The sequence below is a fragment of the Tursiops truncatus genome, chromosome 5 (assembly GCF_011762595.2).
Source record: "Tursiops truncatus isolate mTurTru1 chromosome 5, mTurTru1.mat.Y, whole genome shotgun sequence".
NCBI classification, from domain to species: domain Eukaryota; kingdom Metazoa; phylum Chordata; class Mammalia; order Artiodactyla; family Delphinidae; genus Tursiops; species Tursiops truncatus.
In genome coordinates, this window is record NC_047038.1 from 127,697,102 (window position 1) to 127,722,516 (window position 25,415).

At 36.0% G+C, this 25,415-nt stretch overlaps 1 protein-coding gene across 4 annotated transcripts in view; it reads right to left on the minus strand.

The window, feature by feature from the left end:
- Positions 1-25,415, minus strand: part of CCSER1 (coiled-coil serine rich protein 1) — a 1,269,753-nt gene that overhangs the window by 493,449 nt on the left and 750,889 nt on the right. The window lies entirely within an intron of this gene.

Consider the following 25,415-nt stretch of genomic DNA (forward strand, 5'->3'; position numbering starts at 1 on the left):
GCTATATTTATGTAATAAAATGAAACTGAAAGTTGTATGTAACCCGATTGACTTAGGTTCATTCAAATAGGAGGAGCTTCAAGAAAAGAATGCTTAATACTTTGGAGGACAGTAAGGATATCAAGTAAGTTAAGAACAAACAAGTGCTCTTCAGATTTTTCAATTAAAATTTCAATAATTACTCTAGTGAGCACAGCTTCAGTTGGCTAGTGAGGTCCAAAGTCAGATTTCAGTAGGAGACAAAGAAGTGATAATACTGAGTGTAGACTATTTGTTCCAGAATCTTAGCTGAGGAAGAAAGGAGAGAGATGGGGAATCAGCTAGACTGTAACATACAGTTTTGTCATGGATTGACTTGTGTCCCCCAAAAGACATGTTCAAGTCCTAACTCCTGGTAGCTGTAAATGTGACTTTATTTGGAATAGAATCTTTGTAGGTGTAATCAGGTTAGAACAAGGTAATAGTACATTAGAGTTGGCCCTAGTCCAAAATGACTTGTGTTCTTAGAAGACGAAAGTAAAAACACAGGGAGAAGAAGACCATGTGAAGACAGAGGCATATACACACAGAGAGACGAGGCATATACATGCAGACGGATGACAGCCATATGAAGACTGACACAGAGACTGGAGTTATGCTGCTGTAATCCAAGAGATGTGTGGGGCTATGAGAAGCTGGAAGAGGCAAGGAAGCATCCTCCTCTAGAGGCCTGAGAAGGAGCATGGCTTGCTGATGTCTTAATTTCAGACTTTTAGGTTCCAGAAATGTGAGACAATCAATTTCTGTTGTTTTAAGCAACTTAAAATTGCTTAAAATTGGGTAATTTGTTATTACAGCTCTAGGAAGCTACTACAAGTTTAAAGGGAAAAAATATTATAATGTAAGTATTTTAAATTTGTTCAAACTGGGAGAAGAATTCAAGGTAGCAAAGAAGTTGAAGATTCAATTAGAAGGGGAAAACTTGAAAGGAGGAATACCCTGGAAAAGACAAAAAGGAAAGGCTCAAAAGGAATGTTCTATGTACAAATCACTTCACACAACACCGCTTGAGTGACTGAAGGTGAATCCCTGCCCCACACCGCACCCTGCCAAACAACATCTAAAACTTTAGTCCCTGAGGGTGGAGCCTGAGATTCTTCAATTGTTGTTATCTAATCACACTAAAGTTTAAGAAACACTGATCTACTTATATGTAGAATCTAAACAAACAAAAACCCTAAGCTCATAGATACAGGGAACAGATTGGTGGTTGCCATGGTTGGGGGGTGGGGAAAAGGGATTCAAAAAGTACAAACTTTCAGTTATAAAATAAGTCCTGGGGATGTAATACACAGCATGGCAACTATAATTACTAATACTATCAATTATTGCATAATTGAAAGTTTCTAAAAGAGATCTTAAAAGTTCTCATCACAAAAAGAATTCTGTAAATATGTGTGGTGATGAAAGCTAACTAGATTTGGTGTGGTAACCATTTCACAATATATACAAATAATGACTCAGTATGTTGTACACTTGAAAATGATACACAATGTAGTATGTCAACTAGACCTCAATAAAAATTTTAATTAAAAAATGAAGTGCTAAGAAGAAGAAAGAAGAATTACAATCCTGCAGCCTGCGGAATGAAAACCACATTCACAAAAAGATAGACAAAATGAAAAGACAGAGGACTATGTACCAGATGAAGGAACAAGATAAAACCCCAGAAAAACAACTAGATGAACTGGAGATAGGCAACATTACAGAAAAAGAATTCAGAATAATGATAGCAAAGATGATCCAAGACCTCGAAAAAAGAATGGAGGCAAAGATCAAGAAGATGCAAGAAATGTTTAACAAAGACCTAAAAGAAGTAAAGAACAAACACATAGAAGAATTAAAGAACAAACAAACAGAGAGGAACAATACAATAACTGAAATGAAAAATACACTAGAAGGACTCAATAGCAGAATGAGTGAGGCAGAAGAACAGATAAATGACCTGGAAATCAGAGTGGTGGAATTCACTGCCATGGAACAAAATAAAGAAAAAAGAATGAAAAAAATGAAGATGGCCTAATAAGAGACCTCTGGGACAACATTAAATGCAACAACATTCACATTATAGGAGTGCCAGAAGGAGAAAAAAGAAAGGACCTGAGAAAATATTTGAAGAGATTATAGTCTAAAACTTCTGTAACATGGGAAAGGAAAGAGCCACCCAAGTTCAGGAAGCACAGAGAGTCCCAGGCAGGATAAATCCAAGGAGAAACACACCAAGACACATAGTAATCAAATTGACAAAAATGAAAGACAAAGAAAAATTATTAAAAGCAACAAGGGAAAAATGACAAATAACATACAAGGAAACTCCAATAAAGTTAATGGATGATTTCTCAGCAGAAACTACAAGCCAGAAGGGAGTGGCATGATACATTTAAAGTGATGAAAGGGAAGAACCTACAACCAAGATTACTCTACCAGGCAAGGATCCCATTCAGATTCGATGGAGAAATCAAAAGCTTTTACAGACAAGCAAAAGCTAAGAGAATTCAGCACCACCAAACCAGCTCTACAACAAATGCTAAAGGAACTTCTCTAAGTGGGAAACACAAGAGAAGAAAAGAACCTACAAAAACAGACCCAAAACAATTAAGAAAATGGTCACAGGAACATACATATCGATAATTACCTTAAACGTGAATGGATTAAATGCTCCAACCAATAGACACAGGCTTGCTGAATGGATATGAAAACAAGATCCATATATATGCTGTCTACAAGAAACCCACTTCAGACTTAGGGACACATACAGACTGAAAGTGAGAGGATGGAAAAAGATATTCCATGCAAATGGAAATCAAAAGAAAGCTGGAGTAGCAATATTCATATCAGATAAAAGAAACTTTAAAATAAAGAATGTTACAAGAGACAAGGAAGGACACTACATAATAATCAATGGATCAATCCAAGAAGAAGATATAACAATTATAAATATATATGCCCAACATAGGAGCACCTCAATACATAAGGCAACTGCTAACAGCTATAAAAGAGGAAATCGATAGTAATGCAATAACAGTGGGGGACTTTAACACCTCACTTACACCGATGGGCAGATTATCCAAACAGAAAATTAATAAGGAAACACAAGCTTTAAACGACACAAGAGACCAGATAGATTTAATTGATATTTATAGGACATTCCATCCAAAAACAGCAGATTACACTTTCTTCTCAAGAGTGCACAGAACATTCTCCAGGATAGATCACATCTTGGGTCACAAATCAAGCCTCAGTAAATGTAAGAAAATTGAAATCATATCATGCATCTTTTCTGACCACATCGCTATGAGATTAGAAATGAAGTATAGGGAAAAAATACATACATTACAAACACATGGAGGCTAAACAATACATTACTAAATAAGCAAGAGATCACTGAAGAAATCAAAAAATACCTACAGACAAATGACAATGAAAACATGATGATCTAAGCCTATGGGGTGCAGCAAAAGCAGTTCTAAGAGGAAAGTTTATAGCTATACAAGCCTACCTCAAGAAACAAGAAAAATCTCAAATAAACAATCTAATGTTACACCTAAAGGAACTAGAGAAAGAAGAAGAAACAAAACTCAAAGTTAGCAGAAGGAAAGCAATCATAAAGATCAGAGCAGAAATAAATGAAATAGAAACAAAGAAAACAATAGCAAAGATCAATAAAACTAAAAGCTGGTTCTTTGAGAAGATAAACAAAATTGATAAACCATTAGCCAGACTCATCAAGAAAAAGAGGGAGAGGACTCAAATCAATAAAATTAGAAAGGAAAAAGAAGTTACAACAGACATGGCAGAAATACCAAGCATCCTAAGAGACTACCAGAAGCAACTCTATGCCAATAAAATGGACAACCTGGAAGAAATGGACAAATTCTTAGAAAGGTATAACCTTCCAAGACAGATCCAGGAAGAAACAGAAAATATGAACAGACCAATCACAAGTAATGAAATTGAAACTGTGATTAAAATCTTCCAACAAACAGAAGTCCAGGATCAGATGGCTTCACCGGTGAATTGTATCAAACATTCAGAGAAGAGCTAACACCCATTTTTCTCAAACTCTTCCAAAAAATTGTAGAGGAAGGAAAACTCCCAAACTCATTCTATGAGGCCACCATCACCCTGATACCAAAACCAGACAAAGATAGTACAAAAAAAGAAAATTACAGACCAATAGCACTGATGAATATAGATGCAAAACTCCTCAACAAAATACTAGCAAGCAGAATCCAACAACACATTAAAAAGATCATACACCATGATCAAGTGGGATTTATCCCAGAGATGCAAGGATTCTTCAATATATGCAAATCAATGTGATACACCATATTAACAAATTGAAGAATAAAAACCATATGATCATCTCAATAGATGCAGAAAAAGCTTCTGACAAAATTCAAAACCCATTTATGAAAAAAACTCTTCATAAAGTGGGCACAGAGGGAAGCTACCTCAACTTAATAAAGGCCATATACTACAAACCCACAGCAAACATCATTCTCAATAGTGAAAAACTGAAAGCAGTTCCTCTAAGATCAGGAACAAGTCAAGGATGTCCACTCTCACCACTATTATTCAACATAGTTTTGGAAGTCTTAGCCACGGAAATCAGAGAAGAAAAAGAAATAAAAGGAATCTAAATAGGAAAAGAAGTAAAACTGTCACTGTTTGCAGATGACATGATACTATACCTAGATAATCTTAACGATGCCACCATAAAACTACCAGAGCTAATCAGTACATTTGGTAAAGTTGCAGGATACAAAATTAATACACAGAAACCTCTTCCATTCCTATACACTAACAACAAAAGATCAGAATGAGAAATTAAGGAAACAACCCCATTCACCATTGCAACAAAAAGAATAAAATACCTAGGAATAAACCTACCTAAGGAGGCAAAAGACCTGTACTCATAAAACTATAAGACACTGCTGAAAGAATTCAAAGATGACACAAAGAGATGGAAATATACCATGTTCTTGGATTGGAAGAATCAATATTGTGTAAATGACTATACTACCTCAAGCAATCTACAGATTCAGTGCAATCCCTATCAAATTACCAATGGCATTTTTTACAAAACTACAACAAAAAAATCTTAAAAACTGTATGAAGACACAAAAGACTCCAAATAGTGAAAGCAATTTTGGGGGGAAAAAAAAGAGCTGGAGGAATAAGACTCCCTGACTTCAGACTATACTACAAAGCTACAGTAATCAAGACAATATGGTACTGGCACAAAAATAGAATTATAGAGCAATGGAACAGGAGAGAAACCCAGAGATAATCCCACGCACCTATGGTCAACTAATCTATGACAAAGGAGGCAAGGATACACAATGGAGAAAAGACAGCCTCTTCAGTAAGTGGTGCTGGGAAAACTGGACAGCTACATGTAAAAGAATGAAGTTAGAACACTCTCTAACACCATACACAAAAATAAACTCAAAATGGATTAAAGACTTAAATGTAAGACTGGACACTTTAAAGCTCTTAGAGGAAAACATAGGAAGAAGACTCTTTGACAGAAATCACAGCAAAATCTTTTTTGACTCACCTTGTAGAGTAATGGAAATAAAAACAAAACTAAACAAATGGGACTTAATTATACTTAAAAGCTTTTTCACAGCATAAGAAACTATAAACAAGACAAAATAACAAACTCAGAATGGGAGAAAATATTTGCAACCAAATCAATGGACAAAGGATTAATCTCCAAAATACATAAACAGCATGCAGCTCAATATTAAAAAAAACAAACAACCCAATCAAAAAATGGGCAGAAGACCTAAATAGACATTTCTCCAAAGAAGACATACAGATGGCCAAGAGGCACAAGAAAAGCTGCTCCACATTACTAACATTAGAGAAATGCAAATCAAAACTACAATGAGGCATTACCTCACACTGGTTAGAATGGGCATCATCAGAAAAATCTACAAACAAGAAATGCTGGAGAGGGTGTGCAGAAAAGGGAAACCTCTTGCACTGTTGGTGGGAATGTAAATTGATACAGCCACTATGGACAACAGTATGGAGGTTCCTTAAAAAACTAAAAATAGAATTACCACATGACCCAGCAATCCCACTACTGGGCTTATACCGAGAGAAAACTACAATTCAAAAAGACACATGCACCCCAATGTTCACTGCAGCACTATTTACAATAGCCAGGTCATGGAAGCAATCTAAATGCCCATTAACAGATGAAAGGATAAAGAAGATGTAGTACCTATATACAACGGAATATTAGCTATAGAAAGGAACAAAATTGGGTCATTGGGTAGAGACATGGATAGATCTAGAGATTGTCATACAGAGTGAAGTAAGTCAGAAAGAGCAAAACAGAAAGAGCAAATCTCTCTTATATTAACGCATATATGTGGAATCTAGAAAAATGGTACAGATGAACTGGTTTGCCGGGCAGAAATATAGACACAGATGTAGAGAACAAACGTATGGACACCAAGGGGGGAAAGTGGGGGAGGTGGGGGGTTGGTGGTGGGATGAATTGAGAGATTGAGATTGACATATATACACTAACATATATAAAATAACTAACTAATAAGAACCTGCTGTATATATGAAAAAAGTGACATTATAAAATAGGAGAAAAAAATGAAGCTCTGACCTAGAGTGCTTGTAGATAAATCATGAAAATTTAGAATTAAAATATTTAAAATAGCAACTCTGGACTATGGGAATGGAGACCAATATTTGTATTAGAATTTGCAAAGCATTAGGAACCAGATGAGACTGGGTTGCATGAATTACTGAAAATAATGGTCTTCAATTGTGATTTTTCTATAGCAGCACAAAATAGTTGCAGTGCAGAGTCACGATTTTGAAATAATTCCTTGCTTTTAAATATCGCTTTCTGAGTATCACTTCTTATTTTCCTCTTCTATATGACATGATAACTGCTTTATATTTGTTTTCCAAAGTGGAGTCTTCTTCTGGTTCTACGTAAAGCTTCTCAATCTTTTATTTCTTTTGTTCTTTCTTACCCCCAGCCCTTCCACTATCTAGTCTCAGACTCAACTACAGGTCTGCCTTTGATGAATTTTCTTGTTGTTCCCCATCAAAGCCAAATTTATCTCAAATTTACATATTTGTAGGTGGTAAGAGTCCCTCTAACTTTCCCACTGGAACATAAGACTTATTCTCAAACGTGGTGTACTAGAAAGACCTAAGGGATATACTGTACTTGTATATTCTTAGGATCTACCCTCAGAGATTCTGATTTAGCATATCTAGGTCCAAGAATCTGAATCTTCAGGAAGAATTTCATCTGATTCTAAAGTTGGAGCATCATGGACATGCTTTCCAGAAACTCTCCTCAAGGACTAAGGAGTATTCATTGCAAGCTCAAAATGATCACATAGTCTGAAGCAGCCAGAAATGTTAATGAAATCTTTGGCAGCCTTAAGAGCTATACAATATCTAGGTCAAGAAAGGTAAGTTTCTATTCCCTGCAATGGCCAAATGGAGCTTGAAATACTGTATTTGGTTATGCATAACCTATTTTAAGAATGTGTTACTGTGTGAAACATTTTGATACTGTGAGTATAATTCACATCATTGAGGCCTGTAAGGTACAGGGGTCAGGTCCTTGCCAGGGTGGTGTTCCTTTATCAGGTAACTGCAGCTGTTTCCCAGAAACTTGAGAAATACTATTCTCTACTCTCAACCTGCAAGCAATCATTGAACTATATTGCAGAGAGTTGCTTAATTTTTTTTTTTAATTTTTGAAATTTATTTCATTTTTTTTATACAGCACGTTCTTATTAGTTATCTATTATATACATATTAGTGTATATATGTCAATCCCAATCTCCCAATTTTTCCCACTAATTTTTAAAAAGTAATAATTAACATACTCAATCGGCAACAGGGATAAATATGACAACTAAGGATCCATCTCATAATATCCCGCAATCTTCTTTATTTATTTATGTACGTATGTATTTTTGGTGAGAACATTTAGATTCTACTCTTTTAGCAAATTTCAATTGTACAGTGTTAGTGCTATCAACTCTGAGTCACCTTGTTATACATTGGATCTTCAGACCTTTTTCATCTTATAACTGAAAGCCTGTACCTTTTATCAACCTCTCCCTATTTCCTACACTCCTGACAACCACTTTTGTACTTTCCGTTTCTATGAGTTTGGCTTTTTTTAAATTCCACATATAAGGGATACCATGAAGTATTTGTCTTTCTCTGTCTGGCTTATTTCACTTCACATAATGCCCTCCAGTTTTATCCATGTTGTCATAAATGTCAGGATTTCCCTCTTAATGTTGAATAATATTCCATTGTGTATATATACACTACAAATTCTTGATCCATTCATCCATTAATGAACACTTAGGTTGTTTCCATACCTTGGCTGCTGTGAACAATGCTATAATGAGCATGGGAACACAGTTATCTCTTTGAGATAATGATTTCATATTATCTCACAATCTCTTAAAGGCCATTTATGTTGACCTCATCCAGGGCTAAAACTCTAGGACAAGACATTTTATGGGTATCCTAGGCCACTTAAAGTCCTGAGGAATCAAAAACTAAGTGCTAGAACCATAAGATTTCTGATATAAATGCTTTATATATTTCCAGATCACCCCCCTCCCACCAATCTCTCTCTCCCTCTCTCTCCCTTTCTTTTCTTTCTCTCCATATCTCATCTCTATTCCTCTTTCTTGTAAAATACAAGATCAACTTTTCCAGGTTAGTGGTTTTCAATAGAGCTAGCAATTAGAATTACCTGGGGACATTTTAACACTTCAAACATCTGAAGCACCAACACAGAGACTGAAAACAATTCCCATAAATTTAAGATAAGGAAACATCTCTATTTTTAGTCTTATGCATCTGAAATTCCTAGTCCTTCTTCCTGCTTCACCTCAAAAGGACCTTCACTCATCTTACTGTAAGAAAATACTTCTCCATTAAAGTCTGTCTTTCTTTTACTTTTAGATTAGAAATCCCCGCAATAATTCACCCATTCAAAATGAAACAATTCTCACCAACTTTTCCAGATGGCTTAGTTTCCCCATCTTTTCAGATGCTTGGGCAGAGATGGATGGAGCATATTTTGAGTGGGGGTGAACAGATCTTTTTTACTTTCCTTCAAAACAGTATACCCCAGATGTGTTTCATCATTTAGATGAAGGACACAGAATTGGGAAACAAAGATTCACAAATATCCATATTGATATTTTCAAGGTATTCAAGCTCTTCCATAATGAGGAGGTTTATGTTTACTTTTGCTAAAATATTCAAGAGGAGACTGGGAAACAATGCACACACACACAGATTCCATGATTCTTCCCTGTTACCAGATGTAAAAATCTCTCTTGCCACAATAGAAAAACGTCTTGATTTCATATCCTCAGAATTTCAGGATCTGCCTCAAAACAGTCAACCTAAAATGTTTTTAAAACCTTAGCAAACTGTTTAGAATATTTGAGTTCTGACATCATAAATTACTAAATGGAAGCCTTAATAAATGTATAAAATATATATTCTATAGCTTATCCCAATGTTCAATATTTCATTTTCTAACTTAGAGGCGCTGTTCTAGCCACAGCTGTTGATTAGTTTGCTTTCAGGAAAAACAAACAAAAAAAACAAGCTATTGACATGTTCCAAATCTATCAGAACAATATCATTGTTATTTATTTATTGTAGTGGCTTCTAACTTCCGAAGTTTGCCAAAGTTTAAAATTTTAGTTAAGGTCAAATGAATATATTTGAGAGTTGTAACAATGAAAATGAAACAAATTATTCATCAAACCTATCATATATTATAAATATAGTTTACGCTTCTTAAAACAAACATTAAGTAGAAATATCAGTGGTACCCCTCAGATAACATAGTAACATGATTTTAGAAATGCCACTTTATTAATTTCTTTTTTTCAGATAAAAATATGGTGAATAACACCAATAATAATTGGTTTATTTTAACATAATCAAAATTCCCTCCTGAAATTGCAGAAAGATATGTCTCGTGAGCAAGTTAAACTGTTATGATAGTGGAAAAATTGTCAATATCGTGTCATACTAACTAATGAAAATGTCAAGACAAGGACTTTTTTTTTTTTTTTTTGCGGTACGCTGGCCTCTCACTGTTGTGGCCTCTCCTGTTGCGGAGCACAGGCTCCAGACGCGCAGGCTCAGCAGCCATGGCTCACGGGCCCAGCCGCTCCGCGGCATGTGGGATCTTCCCGGACCGGGGCACGAACCCGTGTCCCCTGCATCGGCAAGCGGACTCTTAACCACTGCGCCACCAGGGAAGCCCAAGACGAGGACTTTTTTAAGCTTGTTTTTCTTCATTCCAACCGAACAAAATGTGGAGTTTAGTTCTAATTTTACGCCAGATACTCTCTTTCCGCTAATTTCTAATAAAATATTGGCTTGACCTGTGAAAATCATAAAACTATGAATATTTCAAACATTAGAAAGTAAAGCCTTAAAAAATTTATTTAAATAGACTCTAATAACAATGATTCTGCCACAGCAGTACTTATCAAACTTTTCCTCTAAAGTACAATTAATAGTAAAAGAGAATGAATTTGCACCCCCAGAGATCTATGGGACAAAGCATGCTGCTGTAATCCAAGCAAACATATTGTTAAGTCTAGTGCTAAAGAAAGAATAATAATTTTACGTTATAATAAACACAACTTTAATAAAAAAGGATAAAAATTAAATGCCTTTTTCTCTCAAATTATCTAGCAATTTTAATAGTCTGAATACTAGTACCTTGGTATAAGAAGCATATATTTAAGAAACTGGCCAATACTCAAAAATCTCAACGCATTGAGGGAAGTTACATCCCAGAAGGATTTACTCAGAAATTATATTATTGTACATTTTTAACCAGATAAAAAGAATTCTTAGAATTAAGAACTGTAGGAAAACGTAAGAACAGAACAAGATAAAATAGTCACTAGGCAAATGTGATAAAGAATATAGTGGTGTACAGACATTTTTCTAAATAAGACATACAGATGGCCAACAACTACGTGAAAAGGTGTTCAACATCACTAATTATCAGGGAAATGCAAATCAAAACCACAAGGAGATATCACCTCACACCTGTTAGAATGGCTATCATCAAAAAGACAAGATAACAAGTGTTTGCAAGAAAGTGGAGAAAAGGAAAACTGTGTGCTATTGATGGGAACATAAATTGTGGAAAACAGTATGGAGGTTCCTTAAGAAATTAAAAATAGAACTACCTTACGATACCGCAACCCCACTTCCGGGTATATATCCAAAGAAATGAAAACAGAATCTTGAAGAGATAGCTGCACTCCCATGTTTATTGCAGCATTATTCACAAAAGCCAAGATATGGAAACAACCTAAGTGACAGCTGATGGATGAATGGATAAAACAGATATGGTATACACGTAACAATGGAATATTATTCAACCATGAGAAAGAAGGAAATCCTGCCACTTGCAACAACATGGATGGACTTTAAGGGCATTATGCTAAGTGAAATAAGTCGGAGAAAGAGAAAATAATATATGGTATCACTTATTTGTATAATCTTCAAGAGCGAAACTCAGAAACAGAGTAGAATGGTGGTTCCCAAGGGTGAGGGTGTGGAAAAACTAGGGAGACGTTGGTCAAAGGGCACAAATTTCCACTTACAAGACAGGTTCTGGCAATCTAATGTACAGCATGGTGATTATAGTTAATAATACTGTATTCTTAACTTGAAAGATGCTAAGACAGTAGATCTATTCCCACCACACAAAAAAATGGTAATTATGTGAAACGATGAAGGCATTGGCTAAAGCTATGGTAGTGATCATTTTGCAATATATGTTTATCAAATCAACATGTTGTAATACCTTAAAGGTACACAATGTTATATGTCAATTACATCTCAATAAAACAGGAAAAATATATAATGACTTAGCTTGATGTTCAGGTGAATTATAAAATATTTAAATCAAGAGAATAAAAGATCTAGCCTAAATACTATGAAAGGGCTACAGATAAAGAGTAAATTGGGACGGGAAGACACTATTCTGAGTATTAGATGAGAGATGAAAGAGAAACCACAAAATTCTACTCCTGTTTGCTGCACAGTAAACTGCACAAACCATGTCCTGCCAGACAAACTATTTAAAGCTTAAATTGTTTTAACACCAGCTCAGTCACACACACACACACACACACACACACACACACACACACACGTATATATATAACTATATAAACTTTTTTTTTTCCTGGATACCACCACAAACTGATTTAACTGTTATCTCTATAGACAGCATGGGTTCATGTGTTCCAAATATAACACTCTAGACAGTTTCACTAACTATCCTAGTTTACAAATCCTGACCAATCCTTGCCCAGACCTCATTTGCCAACCTCTGTCCTGAAAGCACCCTATGACTAAACGTAACCCCACAAACTCTCTCTGACTTTTCCTTAACTTTCCCTCTGTAAAGATGGGTATTATCCCTTACTCAGCAAGTTTAATACATGCAGCTTTATATGATCTATGATCCACAGGTTTGACTTGTGGTCTTGGCACTGGGGTTTTGACAAATATCTTGTAATGTTATCAAAACTGTACATAAAATTACACCAATGACTTGTGATTTTTCCCTTGCAATTTAAATTTAGCCACCCTTCCTGTATTAATTGGCAAAAGCTGCTATAAACAAATACCACAGATTGGGTGACTTAAACAACAGAAATTTATTTTCTCACAGTTCTGAAGGCTGAATGTCCAAGATCATGTACCAGCATGGTGGGGTTCTGATGAGAACTCAGGAAGTCTAATAAATCCTGGCTTGCAGTGTCCTCACATGGTAGAGAGAAAGACAGAGAAGGAGAGAGGGTGGGGAGAGGGAGGGGAGGAGGGAGGGAGGGAGAGGGCACAGGAGAGAGAGCACAGTACTCTGTTATCTCCTCTTATAAGGACGCTAATCCTATTGGATCTGGGCCCCACCTTTATGACCTCAGTTAACCTTAATTGCTTTCTCACTCCAAATATAGTCACACTTGAGGTTAGGGCTTTAACATGTGAATTTGGGAAGAACACATATATTCAGTCCATGACATTCTATTCCTGGTTCCCCCAAATCCATGTCCTCACATGTAACATATTTGTTCTATCCCAACAGCCCCAAAAGTCTTAACTCATTCCAGCATCAACTCTAAGTCTAAAGTCTAAAGTCCCATCTAAATCAGACATGGGTGAAGCATGTTGAGGCAAAATTCCTCTCCAGCTGTGAACCTGTGAAACCAGACAAGTTATGTGCTTCCAAAATACAATAGCGGGACAAGCATAAGAGAGACACTCCCATTCAAAACGGGGAGAGATTGGGTGATGGTCTCAAGTAAGTTTAAACTTAACAAGGCAAACTGCATTAAATCCTGAGGCTTGAAAGTAGTCATCTTTGCTAAGCTCTCTAGCCTACTGGAATGGCAGCATCACCCCCATGGCTCTGGGGGAAGGCCCTGTCTCTTCAGTTCAGTGGGGTGGCCCACCCACTAGGCTCTGGGCTTTGGCCTTGCCCCTGAGACACTGGGTGGTGACATACTGGCAGCCCAAAATGGAAGATGCCCTGCCCTTTGAAACTGGTAGAAACTAGTCCTGTCCCACGGGCCCATGGTAAAAAGGGCAGTTCTGCAGATAGCTCAGTTGCCTTGGGGTTGTTCGTCCCTTCTCTTGAAGGATGAAGCATGTTCACATCCAAAGAGCTCTACTGTCCCATCCTGTAAAACTGAAGAAGTCTGACAGCCTTCTTCCATTTTGTCCATCTCCTGCCCCTTCAGCTCAAACTGGCAATGTTTATACTTGTATAATCCATAATCTCTGTATCAAGTGATAGTCCGGCCAGAACTTTGGTGTTCTCAGAACATGCTTTTTCATTTTTTGCAACAAGGAGAAGCTGAGCAATTTTCAAATCTTTAAGTTCTGGTTCCTTTTTCCCTTCACTATTCCTCCTTTAATTCACCTCTCTCCTCTCACACTTTACTATATGCAGTTAAGAGAACACAGGCAGCACCTTCAACATCTTGCTTAGAAATCTCTTCAGCTAAATATCCAACTTCACCACTTTACCTTCCACAAAACATAAAAACACAATTCAGCGACATTTCTTGACACTTTATAACATGGATTACCTTCTCTCCATTGTCCAGTAGTATATTCCTCATTTCTGTCTGAGGCCTCGCCAGAATGGCCTTTAATGTCCATATTTCTGTCGACATTTTGTTCATGATTATTTATGTATTCTACGTAGACACAGCTTTCTCTCCAGCTCTCTTTTTTATTTTTCAAACCTTCACCAGAATCACATTTAATATCCCTATTTCTACTGATGAAATAAGTCATATTTCATGGCAAGAAAAGAATTATTTAAACATAAATTTTTCCTCTGCATATTTGGGCCTTCTCTCTCCCCTTAGTGTGCACTGTGCATCAGAATTAACCAGACTTCCTTAGGAGATAACATTCCTTCTTAATCCTACACAGGGTCGTGATGATCCACTACTTGATTTGTCTGTACACAATGTCTGACACAATGGTGTCAACTGTCAGTAAGTCATCTGACGTATAACTCTTTGTCTCAAAAATGTATTTCACAGTGCTTTGACTTCTAACAGGCAGAACAGTGCTCAGAGCTTTCTGAAAGACCATCTGAAGCGTTATAATCCTCGGGTTGACAATAAAATTTTTTTATTTCTTTCTCAGGTTGACTATTAATATTTCTTCCACACTATCAACAGTCCCCTCACAACAATCTAGGATCTTTCTAGCATGCACCTCAAAACTCCTCCAGCTGCTCCACCCATTTACTCAGTTCCCAAGCTGTTCCCATAATTTCAGGTATTTGTTAATAGCCGTCTGATAGAGGTAATATATAACATTCAGTCCATAACACTTCCCACATCAAGGAGTGCTAGTCCCCCTACAGTCAGTTTTGATCCAAGACCAACCCAAACCTGGTGGTTGGTTAACTCAGTTCCTCAGATTTTACGGTGTGTTTTAGTCCATGTGGCTTGGTGACTAACTAGACTCCACTCTCTAGGTCTGATGACCTCCACTGCCTCCTCTGGGCTCTCCTTGGCTCTGCAGGCTTCCTTGACTTAGGGATTCTCCCTCCAACTGATCCAGGAAGATGAAAATTTAAATACAGGTTCCTAATTACAATCTATTTTTAACATTTTTATTTTAGGAATAATCAGTGTTTTAAATTCTACTGTAAAATTGAGGACATTCAGGTGTTTAGACTAATTTGTTTGAACTTACTCTTCTTTAAAATAGAAATATTCATAAATATTAGCTATAAAGTTTAGAAAAACAGCAAGATTAAAACTAGCCCATCTAATCGTGGTTACGAAACATCAGCGAGGCAATCTTCCTCCAGCAAAAGGTAAGAGAAAGCAGGATTCCAAAGAGTTACCAAAACTTGATTCAAAAAGTCTCTTTGGAATTAGCAGAAAGTATTGGACAAAGGAAACACCTTCAGATTTAATAAATATAACTTCTATTAGAGAAAAGGGCCTGAATACACACTCCTCAAATTATAAATATTAAGATACATTTAAATGTCTGAAATGAAACTGAGTAAGTTTTATGAGGTTTTTTCTTTACATGTACTAGTCAATTCATGTCATGTGCTCAGCTAAACTGCTAGTGAATGGTTTATTTCTGTTATAGGGTATCAGAATGCAAAAATTATATTCACCCAGAAGAAGCTGACTGATTTCCTTAGTCTTAAACTGAATCTTAAACTATCACTGTGAACTCATAAAAAAAAAATATTGAATAAAAAATAAATCCTACCCTGAATGTTTTGGTTAATGCTCTAATATTTTTGCTATCATAAATATGGCTCCTACCAATTTCCTGTCACTGTTGATTAGAAACGTAATTCCTTTTTTCTTTTCTTTACATTTTTTTTCTTCAGTCAGCACGTTTCTAAAATATAAGTGGGTGGACATTAGCTTCGGGAAGAAAAATTAGGCAGTGAATGAAACTATTTTATCAGTTAAATAGAAATGAAGAGATGTCGTTCAGATAAAGCTGTATTATAAAAAGAAAGTATATTCATTGCTAGTACTGATAGTCTTTCATTGGCAGGAGATTTTAGAAGCACTTTTGAGATGGCAAACTGCAGATCTAAGGACAGTGAATAAATACTTAAGGGAGGTTGTGTAATATATTGGTGTTAGAGACAGACTTGATTTTGAGTTGCATTTCTGCCAATATTAGCTGTGTGATCTTGGGAAAGTGACATAAACCCTTTGCATCTTTGTTTCCTTATCTTTAAAACAGAGGTAATGGATATCGTGGTTTTCTTTTTGTATTCTAGTGTCCATTTCTACATTCTTTAATGAACATTCTGTGATATACCTATCAATTTATTTCCCCCTCTTAGTCTACATGATACCAAGTGATTTGATACCACTCCATTTCTGGATATCCTGATTAGCTTAAACCAGCAGCATATTCTACCCTACTGGTTACAGTTATTGGTTCAGGATGGGTAGATACATAGCTCATCTGGAGAGACATTTGCTGAGACTTCTGGGAATGAAGCCTTTGTGCATTTCCAATATTTTGAAGGTATAAGGCTGTTTTCTCTGTAACTACAACAATCTGGCGACCAAGAGGGAGAACCTAACACTACCAGGAACCTGCCTAGATAATATACAGCCAGGAGACATATCCTTGCCCGTGTGAGCCCACACTGTTTATGCTGTAACCTCTTGTTGTTTAATCCAATTTGATTTGATTTTTCTATTTTTGCAAATGAAGGACTTATGACTAATTGTTTCCTTAAGGTTATTGTGAGGATTAAGTGAGATGATATAAGTAAAGCACTTAACAGTACTGGGCACCTAGTACTCTCTCATGTCTAAGGATGCATGGCATGTGAACAGCTTAGACAACAAAAACAGTTTCCATGATTCCTACTAACAGTAATTCTTCTCCAGCATGCATTTAATTTTAATTCAACTCAGCAAGTACTTATTCATTTATTCATTAACTCAACCAATAATAGGGAATGTATTATGAACAAGGCATTGTGCCCAGGACTGTTGGTTATACTGAGAAATATAATAATGGTTACTTCAGTACTGGGGCTGATAAAAAAGAAAGAAACCAGTACTTTAGTGAATTTAATTACTTGTAATCTCCCAAAGAAGCATTTGAATAATCATATAAACAGTGTGTGATCAGGTGCCAAACTATGTGGTACCCTAGGTAGATCAGTACCATAGATGAGACACAGAAGAAAAAATAGTACACAGTAAGATTCAGTATACTCTAGAAAAAACGCTTGGGTGTTAAATTGTATTAACTAACATAGTAAAAACTAAGTATGTTAGAAAAGAATGTCTAACAGCCCAGATACATAACTCCTATTCCCTTCCCTTTAGTGCTTGTTTTGTGATATTTCTAAGTTATTTCTTTTAAAAATTCTTTGGGGTTGTTAGTCTTGCTTGAATACACCAAAGCCTTGCTGTACTAGAGTGCCTGAGGCTCTGTATTAACAGAAAACAGTGTTAAGACAGGACTCTTCAGGTATTTCTAATAATAAACACTTCTGGAAAGAGTTCAAAAAAGATTTAGGTAAAGGATCAGAGAATTTCAGGGATAGAAGAGACTTTGGAGGCTATATATATCCAGCTCTCTACTCAAATTATTTACAGTGAGTTTCACAAAATAACAGGTAGAGTTATTAAAAACAATTTCTTAGTATGTAAAGAGAAGAAAAGTAAGGTTAGACTTTGGGAATGAGAGTAATAGAAACATGTTTCTTAGACAAAGAGAGAATGGTGCATAATCTTTTAAAAATGACATGAGATGTCCTCTATAAAAATCTGATAACTTAATAACTGATAACTTTTACCCAAGGGCAGAAAAGGAATTTAAAAATCTCAACTTCTTCCTTGTTTTTACTTTAAAATACTCCCAACTATTAAAAGGTTATGATAATGATTCATGAAAGAATGTGCTTGGGTCCCTGTGCTGGAGGCGGGAGTAGAATGAATATGTATAACGTAAGTCATGCTGCTGGCTGGTAAATGAGAGGGACTGAAGAGAAGGCGATTGATTGAGGTCACAGAAAACCTAAGGAGATGCACTTAGATGCACTTCTGAGTATGAATTGTGTTCTCAGCCTAAGGGTGCAAGTGAGTGTGGGTCCATTGGTCTGTTTCTAAGGACTCTGTTCATTTTTTGTTTTGCTTTGTTTTTGTTTTGGCCATAGGGTCTCAAGTCTCAGGAACCTATTTTAGAAGTCTTATTAGAGAAGATTTTTTTTCTTGCTCTCTTCAACCTCTTAGGGTCAAAGGGAAAAAACTCTCTTTTCTCTTTTGCAGGAGCAACTGTTAGTTGAATTTTACCTTCTTTCCTGACGGCAGTTTGTTTATTTCAGGCACTTTTATTTAAGTATGTTATAATTTTTCATATTTTGCAAGACTTTTTGTTCATGTGTTACTGTTTACTTGTTACAATATGGAAGAGCAAGTGTCAGCCTTCCCCGTCCCATTGCCCCATTAGATTTATTCTAGAATTCTATATTTCCCACGTTGGTTCCAGATTAAGCCTTTATTAAAATCCCCAATTACACCTGAGAAGTAATATTGACACCATACTGTAAATTTATGCTAATTGCTATAGACTGAACACATTTGTGTTCTCCCATAAATTCATAGGTTGAAGACCTACTCCCCAGTGTAATGGTATTTGGAGGTGTGGCCTTTGGGCAGTAATTAGGTTTAGATGAGGTCATGAGGGTGGACTTCCCATGACGGAATTGGTTCCCCTACGAAAGGAGGACAAACTCTCTCTCCATCATGTAAAGATACAGTAAGAAGTCTGCTGCCTGCAAACCAGGAAGAAGGCTCTCCCTAACCTCCAGAACTATGAGAAACAAGTGTGTGTTATCTTAGACATCCAATTTATGATATTTTAGTGTAACAGCACCAGCTGACTAATACATTTGTTAAAAAATAAAGTCTCTGTTTTAAAAAATAGGAAAATTAAAAATAGGGACTGACACCCAGTCTCTAAAGTGTAACTGCCTAATCTTGGCCAGTTCTGAAGAGGAGCTAAAGATTAGTGAAGGTGAAGGGGGACAGACACATGAGTTCAAATCTAGTCTCTTTATCAGTTTTGGGACTGTGAATAAATTGTTTTACTTCTCTGAATCTTAGTTAATGCATCTCTAAAACATATTTATAACAGCCACAAAATTACGGGGACCTTATATGTGCTGTCCCACTGATTGCTGTGATTGCTTCAGCTGATCTCTATGGCTTGCTTGAAAGCTCCTTTCTTCTTTATAGCTAAAGCAGGGACCCTTTTGAGTCTGGGTTTCCCATCAAAAACATCCTTCCCAGATGGAGGTAAACTATTTTTAGTTTAAGTGTTCTTTCAAATACTCTTTGAGTGCATATATATGACAAGGACTCTTGTTTGAGACCCATCAGTAAATAAAACAGAAAAAAAGAGCCCCTGCTTATCATGTTTGAATCTTATATTTAAATAGTCACTTCCTTTTCTAGCAACCCAAGTACATTATTTCTAAATACACTATATAAATTTACTATGTACTCGATAAATATGCTTTGAGAATTAAATGTGATAATCTTTGCAATACGGTACCTATAAGCCATCAGTAAATGTTGACTCACTCTCACTATGTAAAACCATAGGTTTTTAGAAAATATTCAACTTCAAGAAATTTTTATCTGTGTACGAACTGTCTTAATTTGGTTTCCCTAGAAGCAGATCCTGAGAAAAGGATTTGAGTACTGACAGTCCCTGACTTAACAAAGGTTTGATTTACGATTTTTTGACTTTACAATGGTGGGAAAGCAATGTGCATTCAGTAGAAACAATACTTCCATTTTTGAATTTTGATCTTTTCCTGACCTAGTGATATGTGGTGATGCTGGGCAGCAACAGTGAGCTGTGGCTCCCGGTCACCACACAATCATGAAAGTAAACAACCGATACATTTACAACTGTTCTGTAGCCATACAACCATCCTGTTTTTCACTTTCAGCACAGTATTCAATAAATTACATGAGATATTCAATATTTTATTATAAAACAGGCTGTGTGTTAGATAATTTTGCCAATATATCGGCTAACGTAAGTGTTCTGAGCACGTTTAAGGTAGGCTAGGCTAACCTATGATGTTCTGTAGATTTGGTGTATTTAATGCATTTTTGACTTACGACACATTCAATTTACAATGGGTTTATAGGGATGTAACCCATTGTCAGTCAAGAAAGACCTGTAAATAATTTGTTGGGGGAGCTAATACTAGGAAATACCATCAGGGAGTAGAAAGGTGAGACGGAAGAAAAAAACAAACATATATAGTGTGCATTTTCAAACCTATTACCAAACTGGACAATTGGAGCTTAATCCCACCAGGAAGCTTGAGGTGCCAGTGTGAAATGAACACCTCAGAGTTATTCTGCCCAAGAATTTAGGGAGCTATAGGTTATTTACCCAACTTCTGTAAGTCATGTTTGAGGGCTTCCCCTAGAGAGAAATAATGTCCTAGGACTTTGCATCTACCTCTACAGCCCTCCGGCAAAGGTGCTGGCTGACTGGGAGTTGGACCTACAAGCACAAAAATGGTAACTTACAAGGGGATACGGGCAGGATACCAAGAGTATGCACTACATGAATCTTAAGAGAATGCTCCTTTTAAGGAAGAAATAACCGTGATAGTGTATTAACCCCTTAATATAGATCAAGGTCAAATCTGCTGTGGAATTCCAGAGTAAGAGCTAACCTCTCATTCTTTTTGTCCCAGACACTCATCCTGACTTTCCTTCTAGTACATGTTTCCGAGCTCTCTCCCTAATCTATTCTTACATCCCCTGCTCTCTTCTTCCCTGCATCTCATAACCACAATGTCAGAGCAAATCCTGTTGGCTCAATCTCCAAAGGCTCTTGCTTTGACACTTCGTATTTCCTATACCACAACTACACGGTGCTACCAGCCTGTCCTAAGGGTCTCTCTTTGCTGCCAGTCTTGCCCCTCTAGCTGTTTCTCTGCCAAGAAGTCGAAGTGATCTTTTAAAATCATAAGTCATATCCTACGATTCCTGTGTTCAAAACTTTCTTCTCTAATTTATTACCAAGGTCTACTAGACCTTACTTGATCTGTGTACTCACACAACCTTTAAGTGCTTACCTCCTACAAGTCTCCCTCTTGCTCAGTCTCCTGCAGGCACATTAGGGCACATGGAGCCCTCTCTTTCCTCAGAGCCTCCACATTTCACTATTGTTTCTCCAGATATTCATGAGAGCTAGTGACTGGTGGGTATGGCCTGGACCCACACAGTTTGCCTTTAGAACCTGTGTGCTGGGCCTTTTGCAACATGGTTGCTAGTGCATTCCCTGAGGGCTCTTGTCCTTCTCTAAGTCAGGGCTCTGAACAAGTGTTATTTCTGCAGAAATGACTTTCCTGACATTCTATCTAAAATAGCATCCACTGCCATTCTTTATTATTTTAATAGCACTTTTCACTATCTGTCTTCATATTGTAATAGGGAAGAACAAATCTGACTCCATATTGGATCTGTTTCCTTTACTTTAACCTTTGTATTCTATTGCTTTTGCTCTAAGCTAATCACTAAAGAAAAGAATGTTGCCTAAAGCCTGAATTACACAGGATAGCTCATTCTCAACGCTCTGACCTGTAAAGGTATAACACTTTTCCATTCATATAGAGATAAAAAGTTATAGAATAAAGAATAATATTTGTCTTGTTAGAGATTTATAGAAACATTGTGACCAGACCTCGGAGGAAAGCTGCAAAAATAAAGGATCCCGGCATCAAGAAGTCGGCAACAATCAACTACACCCTCGCCCCTTTTAGTATAAAAGAAGCCTGAATTCTAACTTGGGCAAGACGGTTCTGTGGGACACTAGTCCACCATCTTTTTGGTTTCTGCTTTCTGAATAAAGTTGCTATATTCCTTGCCCCCAAAACTCGTCTCTCAATTTATTGGCCTGTTGTATGGCGAGCAGTATGAGCTTGGACTCAGTAACAATATTAAGTATCAATTTATCGTTATTATTTTTAATTTTTAGTTTCATTGCTTGAACGTATAAGCTCTATATAGGCAGATCTTCAGCACCTAGAATGGTGCAACATCAGTCAGCATATGTTAAGTTATGCCTAATTAACAAAACCAATTCCAACATTTCATGCCTTCACACAGTGGACGTATCTTTTACCTCAGTCTACAAGGCAATGTGAATCTGGAATGGAGCTCTGTTCATCACAGTCACTCAATCACACAGGCTAAACGGAGCCCCCATTTGCCACATTGTCCAGGATCACTTTGACCTTTAAATCTTTCAAAGTAACAGAAGTCGTGACTCCCATTTACATTTTATTTTCCAAAGCAAGTAACATGGGAGAGAGCAGAAAACTGTAATCTCAAGTGTCTTTGTAAATAGCCTTAATAACTATCACAAGTACTTAGCTCATATTAGATAACCAATAAGTATTTGCAGAATGAACAAATAAATGAGCTACTGGAATATGCCATACACCATATGTACAAAACTGGAAACATTATTCTTAACTTCTATTTAGTAATAAATAAACACATTACATTTAAAATGTAAAATATAGTAAATAATCTCCATGAGAATAGGACTTTATCTGTTCTACTCCTCCCTAGCACCTAGAATGCTCAGTACATGTTAAGCTCTCAATAAAGCTTTAAGGAATGAATTGAATAAATAAATAGCATTATTTTGGTGAATGTACAGGTGTCCAATTGGCTGTGCTTTCAAAAATGGAAATTTAAAATATTTACGCATACACAGAAACTGTTTAAATACACACACACATATATAACTAAGAAAGCAAGTTATAATTAGTCATTTCACACTGGAAAGTACAACTTAGGAATATGGAAAAAATTACGTTTATTTTAGGATACTCAAAAGTAGTTATTTGTTTTTTTCTCTTCCAGAATACATTTATGATTCTATTTAATGCTTAATGTAATCACAGATGCAAACTATTATATATAGAATGGATAAAAAACAAGGTCCTACTGTTTAGCACAGGGAACTATATTCAATATCCTGTGATAAACCATAATGAAAAACGTGAAAAAGAATGTATATATATGTATAACTGAATCACTTTGCTGTACAACAGAAATTATCACAACACTGTAAATCAACTATACTTCAATTTTTAAAAAATGGATTCATAATGTAATCATAGAGACAACTGACTTTGTTTTTGATATTCATAATATTAAAATACGTATTTTGTGACAGTGAAAGTTTTCTGATAAAAGGGGAAACTAAATTCAGAGAACAGTGTTTTGTAAGGAAATTCATTTAAGAACTGAAATTTATCACACAAGCTTTCTAAAGACTATCACATAAGTCCCATCAATGGCATCTTTACAAATCATGCATACAAAATATGTAAACTTCACATTTCCGCAGGGAACATCTCTAACCTAATAGAGACAAAGAAATAGATTGAATTACAATCTATAGATCCTCATCACAAAACTAATTTGGAGATAATTTCAACCTCATTCTGATTCATTTTTGTTCATACTAAAGAACTATTTATTATTTTCTTATTGAGAAGCTATGTTAGGAAATTCAGCATTATATCCTGAATCTAAATTACTATAATATAAAATATATTATTTAGCTGAGGATTTAATGAAGCAATGAAAAAAGAAAATAATAGACATTCTGGAAAGATAACTCCTGAGAGGTATTTTTAAAATGGCAGATTGGTATCTATTATTCAAGTGGACTGCAAACCGTTATTTATAATACATAGCATTTATCGAGAACTTCCTAAATGCCTAACATTGTTTTAAGTGTTTAAATTCTCACCAAAGGAATATAAGGAGATGCTATTATTATCCTTCTATTACCAATGAGGAATCTAAGATATAAACGATTAAGTGACTTGCATGAATTTACAGAGCTAGTAACTAGTGGGGCTCAGGCCAACACCCACACAGTGTGGTTTCAGAACCTGTGTGCAAGGCCACTTGCAACACTGTCGTTGGTGCATTCCCTGAATAAGGCCACCTATGTAAATATTTGAAAATAGCCTCTCATTCTTTGAATCTGGATGCTAGAACATTGAACATCAGGTCTAATGCTTCATGTTTTAGGTGCCAACTGCAGATATCAGAAACCCTAATAGATATGTTGTATTGCATATATTACCAGTTAATTAATGATATCACTGAATAACTGTTTTGTACATAATAGCACATGGGTCACTGGGAAGGAATTGAGAACACTATGTAGTTAAAGAGGTAACAATCAAAATGAAAATGTCTAAGTGTTGGATGGACCTAGAGATGATCATACTAAGTGAAGTCAGACAGAGAAAGACAGATATCATATGGTATCACTCATATGTGGAATCTAATTTTAAAAAACCGATACAAATGAACTTATTTACAAAAGAGAAACAGACTTACAGATATCGAAAACAAACTTATAGTTACCAAAGGGGAAATGTAGGGGGTAGGGATAAATCAGGAGCTTGGGATGAACACCACACACTACTATATATAAGACAACCAACAAGGACCTACTGTAAAGAACAGGGAACTCCACTCAATATTCTGTGATAAGCTATATGAGAAAATAATCTAAAAAAGAATGAATATATGTATAATTGAACCACTTTGCTGTACACTTGAAACACACTGTAAATCAAGTATACTCCAATAAAATTAAAATTAAAAAAAGAAAATATGTAAGTGAATCATTACAATTTTTTACCTATCATCCATTATAATGTATATCAATGATGATTGAGAAACTATATCTGCCCCTCAAATGATAATCAAAGGGAGTGGGATGATACATATACAAACAAATTATTACAATATAAGTTCATACATATTACAAGAAAGGAACATTCAAGATATGAGAAAGCAGAATGAGGGTACTTCCCAGGGGGAATACCTCTGAGCTAAATCTTGAAGCACAAGTAAGAGTACACTAGAGAAAGAATTATACACACACACACACCTGTATATATACAAATAAATATATGCTGGACAGGGAAAGAACCGCATACATATATGTACAGGTACATATATGTAGTTCCTTCTCTGTCCATAGGTGTGTGTGTGTGTGTGTGTGTGTGTGTGTGTGTGTGTGTAGTTCTTTCTCTGTCCAGTCTACTCTTATTCATTTATGTATATATATGCACACACATATATATGTATATATACATATATAATTGCAAATGCATATTTGCAATTATATAGAAACTTACAAGCCCATCAATTTAAATATATACAATATACACAATAATT